Source organism: Alexandromys fortis, unplaced genomic scaffold (genome assembly GCF_014885135.2).
Source record: "Alexandromys fortis isolate MF-2015 unplaced genomic scaffold, M_Fortis_MF-2015_v1.1 scaffold_13, whole genome shotgun sequence".
Taxonomy (NCBI): domain Eukaryota; kingdom Metazoa; phylum Chordata; class Mammalia; order Rodentia; family Cricetidae; genus Alexandromys; species Alexandromys fortis.
Genome location: NW_026067908.1, coordinates 17,002,853 through 17,010,738, shown reverse-complemented (window position 1 = coordinate 17,010,738; position 7,886 = coordinate 17,002,853). Strand labels below are relative to the sequence as shown.

The following is a 7,886-nucleotide window of genomic DNA, read 5'->3' as shown; positions in this document are numbered from 1 at the left end:
TTGACTGTTAAAGTTAGCAATCACACCTGCCCATGAACTAATCATAGCCAGAGGATTGGGTTAGGCCTAGGTCAACAGCTACCTGCAGATTGCTCACTGTGTCAAAACATACTTGATTGTGGGAAGAGGTTTAAAGTTTAATCTCTGGAGTTAAGATATTGTATTACCCCTCAAACCTCAATGCAACACTGTGTAGCATAAACAAGGTTGGATGAAGGCTTGGAAATTGCTAGTTTCATGTAAGTAAAAAAAAAAAAAAAAACACACGCCATAACCAGAGGGTTGCTTTATTATTATGGAATCAGAACACAGCAAAGCACACGTACAAATGCTTGCATGGCGTTAAGATAAAAAGCAGGATTCGCCCAACACGCAGCATGAATTTTCTTGCTCAGTCAGGGAACTAGGTAACTTTTTGTGTATTCTTGCTTATTTTTCTTTCATTATGTACATTCATTATATAAAATTATGGATTCATTATGATATTCTCACACATGTATTTTATATTGTGCTCACGGTCACACCCCATTAAGGTTAAATGAGCATACAAGAAATAAGAGGCACCCCATGTTTACTGCTGCACTATCCATAACAGACAAGATAAGAAATCAGCCTTGGTGTCCATCAACAAATAGATAAGAAAAATATGGATCATCTATGCATAGTGGAGCTTTCTCAGCCATGTAGAATGAAGTTATTTAATATGCAGGAAAATGGATAGAACTGGTAATCCCCATGAGAACTGAAGTAATCCCCCTTCCCCTTTCATGTCTTTAAAACATTATTTGTGTATTTTTTTAATGTGGATTGTGCATATGAGTAAAAGCGTGGGGTTTGTCTTCCTGAGCTTAGATGGTTACATGTCGTATGCTAACTCACACTCTCTCGGGTATATATCCTAGAGTGCTATAGCTGGGTTATATGGTAGCTCTAACTTGAGTTTCCTGAGAAGCCTTCACACTGACTTCCATCATGCCTGTTCTAGCTTTTTTCAGCTATATATTTTGACCATAGTCTCTTCCCACCCTCAACACTTCCCAGTCCTTTCTACCTGCCTATCCTCCAGCTTCGTGTTATTTCTCTCCCCTAAAAAGAAAAACCAAAAATCACACACACACACACACACACACACACACACACCACCACCACCAACAACAACAACAACAACAACAGCAGCAGCAGCAACAACAACAGTCTGTATTTTGTGATTTTGTGTTGGTCAACTATTCCTGAGAACTCACCCTGCCATGGAGTGTAGTTGACATGTCCAGTATCATTCCATCAAAGAAAACCGCTTTTTTTTTTCCCCTCGCCCATCAGCTACCAATTGCAAATAGCTTCTTGTGAAACTTTATATCCACTTCCTGTTCTTTGTGATGGGGTTTGTGTCTGGCTTGGCCTTGTACTTGCTGTCACACTGTGTGAGTTTATATCTGTGTCAGCCCTGTTGTGTCTGGAAGATGCTCTTTCCTTGGAGCCATCACTATCCCTGGCTCTTTCAAATTGTCCACCTCCACTTCTGCATAAATCCCTGAGTCCTGAGGGGAAGGATGTAATAGATGTCCCGTAAGGGCAGAGTCACCCTCTATACATTGACCGGTTGTAGGTTTCTGTGTTAAACCCTATCTAATGAGAGAAGAAGCTTCTCTGGTAAGAGCTGAGGAAGGCACGGGTCTATGGATGCAGTAATATGTTATCAAGGTCCATTTTGTTTCTATGTTCCCTAAGCAGAATAATAGTAGGTTTCTCCCTGGGGTCCATGACCTGTCTAGCCTCAGGTTTCTGGCCTCATTTACAGTGTCAAATATGGGTTCCATCTCATGGAGTGAGCCTTAAAGCCAAGTTTTAAAAAACAACCAGTTACTGCTAATTACTCTTAGTTACTGTTCTAATACTTTGAAGAGACACCATGACCGAGTCAACTTATAAAAGAAAGCATTTAATTGGGGGATTACTTACATCATGGTGAAGAACAAGCAGCAGGTTGGCACTGGAGCAAAGCTGAGAGTTCACATCTGATCCACAAGTTGCAGATAAAAAGAGAAAAAGACTGGACCTGCTGTAGGTTTTGAAACTTCAACGTCCACTCCCAGGTATAAACCTCCTTCAACAAGACCACACCTTCTAATCCTTCCCAAACAGTTCCATTAACCAAGGACCAAGCCTTTCAATATATGAGCCTATGAGGGCAATTCTCATTCAGACCATGGGTTATTCCTATAACTTTTATGCAATCTTGCACCAGTAGCTATACCTTGCAGGCAGGTCACTACTGTAGCCCACAGGGCTTATGGCTAGGTTCATGACTACTTTTCTTCTCTGGTAACATGTATAGTACTTTTCAGCACTATGAATGCTAGTCAGTAGTTAGCCAGCTCAATGTCGCCATGTTGGATGACATAAATATGTGGTGATTTAGTAACTGGGTCTTACCATCAGGTTACAGAGAGTAACTAACAGCATTGGCAAAGCCAACAATGTTTGGAGAGGAATCTGTGGAATATCTTCAGCCAAAGACTCAATGGAGATTTAAGCTATTCCTGGTGCTAGGTGTTGTATTTGGTTGTATATGATTTCTCAACAGGACATTGTCTTCCCCATTATATGGTAATTCCACTTAAATTCCTCTTACTTCTGCAATAGTAGATTTTGAAACGTATTTCAAAAAGCCTTTAGTGTTAGTTACCTTCTCCATGATCTGTCTATTTTACCTTCCCACAACAATGCATATAGGTTCCTTTTTCTGGTACCCATACCATTTCTGATTTATCAGTGTGAATTGAAGCTAAAAATAAGAAAGCAGATCTGAATGAATCCACTGAATGAGATTTAAAAAAACAAAAAAGAGCAGAGAAGTCAAATATATTGAGAAGGTGGAATGGTGATTTCTGGAAGCTGTGGACGATTATTCTAAATGGGTGCAGATTTTTTAAGTTTTTAATTATATGAAGCAAGTTGATTATATAAAAACATAAATGTACTTAATATGTTGAGAGCCCAGTTGAAATGTGAAAATGTTATATATATTATTAGACATATTTTAACACATTTTAATTTTTTTTGAAACAGGTTTTCTCTTATGACAGTGCTGGCTGTCCTGGAACTGACTTTGTAGACAAGGCTGGCCTTGAACTCACAAAGTCTACCTGCTTCTGCTTCCCGAGTGCTGGGATTAAAGTTGTACGCCACCACACATTTTTAAAAAATCGCTGGGTATGCTGTGGACACACTTTGCAAACCTTGGAGTTGCTTGGTATCTCTACTCCAAAGTGTTATGCACTGACTTTGAAGTGAAATTGTAAAAAATAAATAATTATATTTGTGCTGCAAAATGATAGCGTCAAACAATGCTACACAAAAATGACGTGTGTCAACACTCGAGTTCAAGGTACAAGATGTGTGCTGTACATCATAATCTCTACTCCTTTGTCATCCAAGGGTCAAGCTGGGAATGTCATGCTTAAACCAGAACAGTTGAAAGCCATATAGATTGTACTGTAAGAAAGACTCATACATTCATAGCTGAGACATAACATTCACCTGACCTGGTTGTTTTGAAAGCCGGGTACAGTTTTTCCAGCATGAAGAAACAATTGCTCTCAGTGCCTGTCTTCTGGAAAGTTTGCATAGCAATAATGGTGCCAAGCAGCAGAATTGCAGGCTCTCTGTGGGACCAACTTATACTGGACTACTTGAGTGAACATTGCTGAAGGCAGTCAGTAAAGCAGCATATTTGTCTCTCTTCACAGTCTTACATCCAAGTGCTTGGAGGAGGCCTCGCTGAAGTCCGCAACTACTGACCAAAAGTATTGTTCAGATTCCCAAGGAGACTAACAGGACAGAGACAGTGCACCACAGTAGCCCTAGTTATAATCCCAGAAGCCTGGGAAAGAGCCGGTGGTGTGACAGCAAGTAGGGGACAAAGCACATCTACCAAGGTCGAGTGCCTGGTCCAAAAAAAATCAGTCCAGGAAACTGCAAGCAGGTTCCAATCATCCGAGCACAGGGACAGTGCTCCATCCTGCTCTTTATCATGTTGACTTTGATTTCTCTGTATTCTGTGGCCCCTGTGTATCTGCTCCTTGAGGATGTGGCTCAACAGCAACTATAGCTAGTTCTTAATAAGAAGGTCTCAATGCTTACGCTTAAAGGACAACTTTCCTTTGCTTCTTAGCACTCTTATGGAGTAAACTGTCATAGTCTTTCCTGGAATTACCATTCCCTAAAGGCGAGAACAAGTCCTTCATATTCATCTTCGCTAATGATAAATTGGTGTTTTGATCTTGGTAGTGAGTACAAAGCTTTAAACACCTACTCTTATGATGGTCATATATTATTATTGGCATGGTAACGTCAGTGATGGGAGACTAAGAACTATAGGACATAGCAGTAAACTGTACGTATCAGATGCTCTAGCCCTTAAAACACTGGCAAATCTTCGGACTGGAGAGGGAGGGGGAGAGGAGTGGGGGGAGGGGGAGAGAAGTGGGAGGAAGAGGAGGGAAATGGGAGGCTGGGAGGAGGTGGAAATTTTTTTTTCAATAAAAAATAAAAAGAAAAAAAGAATAGCAATTGATATGAAGTCCTTTTAATATCATTTATATAAAACAGTATAGAATACTAAGCTCATTTGGATAAATGATAAAATCTGATATTTCATTGTAAACAATGTTCCATATTTCTGACATTTTTGTTGACAATACATTTAACAAGTTAAAAAAAAAGAAAGAAAGGAAACATTGGCATGAGGATTACTATCTCTAATTTACAAAAGAGGAAACTGAAACTTAAAGTGTTTGCTTAATAAAAAGATAATAATAATAATAATTTGCCTAAGATCAAATGGCTAAGAAATAAGAGAGTGGCTCAGGCTGAGATCTGTCAGATAAAAACACAGCCAGGGGTTGAGGATGTCGCTCAGATGGTAAAGTGTTTGCCTGGCATTCACAAAGTCCTGAGTCTGACCTCCAGAACTACATAAAACTGGGTGACATGGTGCATGCTTGTGATCTCAGCACTCAGGAGACGGAGCCAGAAGGAATGGAGTTCAAGGCCAGCTTCAGCTACAAAGCAGTGTAGAGGCAAGTCTGGGCTATATAAGACCCTTAAAAAAACAGCAACTTGGATTTTAGGGGTCATACTTAAACAAAACTCTATCTTTGTTGGACCAGTAAAGTTTTCATATATTTTCCATACTTTAAATACTTTCCCAAGAGGCATCCAGACAAAGGTGGATGTTAAAAATTCACATATTTTGTATGTTAGATTATGTAGATAGCAAAACTTTGCACTAGAACTTCCATAATGGTCACTGTGACTACGGCAGCCTGTCCTGCCAGAAGGGGATAACTAAGTGATGCGTAAATTCCCATCTTTCCAACCTGAGACTTTAGCGCCTTCTTCAAATGTGAGCCTCAGTTTTTCCATCTATTAAACTGAGCATAATAATATGAAATTATTAGTTATCTTTTCATCCTGCCATTTGAATAAGTATGTCATTATGTGATGTGGGAGTGATTTCTTATTAATAAAGAAACTGCCTAGGCCCCTTGATAGGCCAATCCTTAGGTGGGTGGAGTAAACAGAATGCTGGGAGAAAGAAGCTGAGTCAGTGAGTCGCCATGGTTCTCCCACTCCAGACAGACGCAGGTTAAGATTTTCCCTGGTAAGCCACCTCGTGGGCTACACAGAATATTAGAAATGGGTTAGATTACTATGTAAGAGCTAGCCAATAAGAGGCTACAGATAACGGGCCAGGCAGTGTTTAAAAGAATACAGTTTCCGTGTAATTATTTCGGGTAAAGCTAGCCATGTGGGAGCCAGGGTTGCCGGAACGCAGCCCTGCCACTCCTTCAACAATTATGGTTTTAATTTTTCATTTCTCTGGCAGCTAAATACATTTGCTGCTTGGCAATTGGTAATTCTACTTCTAGTTAACCCTAAAGAAATGAAAACACACCAAAAAAAATCACCTGTACATAAATTCTTATTTTTATTGATGACATCCCCAAATAGAAATAAGTAAAATCTTTGCCAACTAATAAATAAACAAGCTGTATGATCCACTCGGTATGAGTCGCTCATATAAAGAAACAGAACCCTGTTATATAGTGCAACACGGATGAGTCTCAAAGCAGTTGTGCTGAGAAGAAGAGCCATATCACAGAATATGCATTGCATGATCCCATTTATAGGGAACTCTAGAAAATGCGAGTCAGCCTAAGGGGCATAAGTAATCGGTGCTTAGGGACAGCAGGGGCTGAGGGGAGGAACACAAAAGCACAAGGAGACATCCAGGGGTGGAAGACCTTGTTGTCTTCATTATGGTGGCAGTTGTCAGGACGTGCGTCGTGAGTGCCAAAATATACCAAGCCACGACTTCAAATATGTGGACTTCAGAATATGTCAATCAAGCCTCAACAGAACCTTTACAAACTTTTAGTGAAGTTTTGAAATTTCATCCTGTAACTATTTTCTGCTTTCTTTTTAAAGGGGAGGAGGTTTTCGTGGAATTGAACCCAGGACCTCATGTATGCTAGTCAACCACACCACCACTGAGCTCCGCCTCCAGCCCAGCACATAAATATTATGTTTCTCTTTTATGGTAAACTGTTATCTAAATTAATAACATCTGTCATATCTAAAATTAGTTTCTCTATACTACATAAATAATTCAAGTAAAATATACAAAATACTTTAAAATACATTAGTCGCCCAATATTCCCTTTGCCCTGTGAAGTGCTCCTGAATCAGAGAAGTGATATCTGTGTCCATGTTGTGGGACACAGCCCTGTCTTCCTGGCAACTGATGACAGGTCACTAAAGATGAGGAATAAAGGCATCAACAGTCCAGGCGAAAGATCCATAACCATCTGCTTCCGAGGCCCCAGGGATCCACAGCTCGTATCATCAAACTGCTCGCTGCTTCAACTCCTAAATCTCAGGATCTGACTGTTCATCCAATAAATTCTAACCAGAGTCTGTTTATGTGTCTGCAACCCTGAGAGAAAGAGAGTTAAATGGATATTTAAGTCATTTCTTTGATATTTATTGTATTTTCTATTACAAATAGCCATACAACTATTTAAAACATAAGATGTTCAAACAGCTAGGGAGTACATTCACCCATCCTTCATTGAGTAACCTTCCATCTAAGTGCACACTGTATGTCAGATACCGTGTAACACCAGATATTTTCACAAGACATTCAAATCAACATCCAGCTGTGTCAAGAAAGCTCAGACTAAGGAGCTGCCTCAGTTACCTAATATCAAAGAGTTTCTAATTGTACTGGATTCAGGGTATATAAAGCCTACTTAACTTCAGAAGCCATCCTGGCCCCCACTCTCCACATTCTAGTCCAGGCAGAGCAATGTCTTTTTTCCAAGAGTGAGTTCGCAATGTCCAGTCGCTACGGTCTCTGGTTCTGGGGGCGGGAAGACATACATCTGGATTCCTTGCTTTGATTCTACTTCATGTGTGACAAGAATATCCTCTAACTACAGCTCAAGAGGCCTAGACATTATAGGACTCATGCCTTAGGAACAGATGAACTATCTGTTCTGAATGTCAGGGACAATCAGAGTCCTTTTCTCTGGTGTTGATGTCTGTTACCTAAAAATAAAACTTACTATTTGGGGACCAAGAAACTGCAAAACCTTAGAAGTAAAATTGGCCAACCATAGGAAATGCCCATGCAACGCCACTCCTAGTCACACAGCCAAGCATACGGGCTGTGATGATGTGACCGCTTACTTGGAATGCCTTTGCAAAGCCTAGGCTTGCAGCTGCCTGTACTTAGGTGTGTGCGATCAATTCCTACAGTGCTGCCTCAGCCCAAGGACCTCCCAGGGCTTTCCTTCCTACAGGGAAACAGGTTCACTTTC

The 7,886-nt window shown here is 40.3% G+C and overlaps 1 protein-coding gene across 2 annotated transcripts in view; it reads right to left on the bottom strand.

The window, feature by feature from the left end:
- Positions 1-5,968: 5,968 nt before the first annotated feature.
- Positions 5,969-7,886, bottom strand: part of Caap1 (caspase activity and apoptosis inhibitor 1) — a 92,321-nt gene continuing 90,403 nt past the window's right edge. Inside the window, exon 9 of one of the 2 annotated variants that reach the window (XR_007590733.1) lies at positions 5,969-7,426. The gene's annotated coding sequence lies outside the window, so the exon portion shown is untranslated. The remainder of the gene's footprint in view (positions 7,427-7,886) is intronic. The other variant, XR_007590732.1, reaches the window with a different exon arrangement.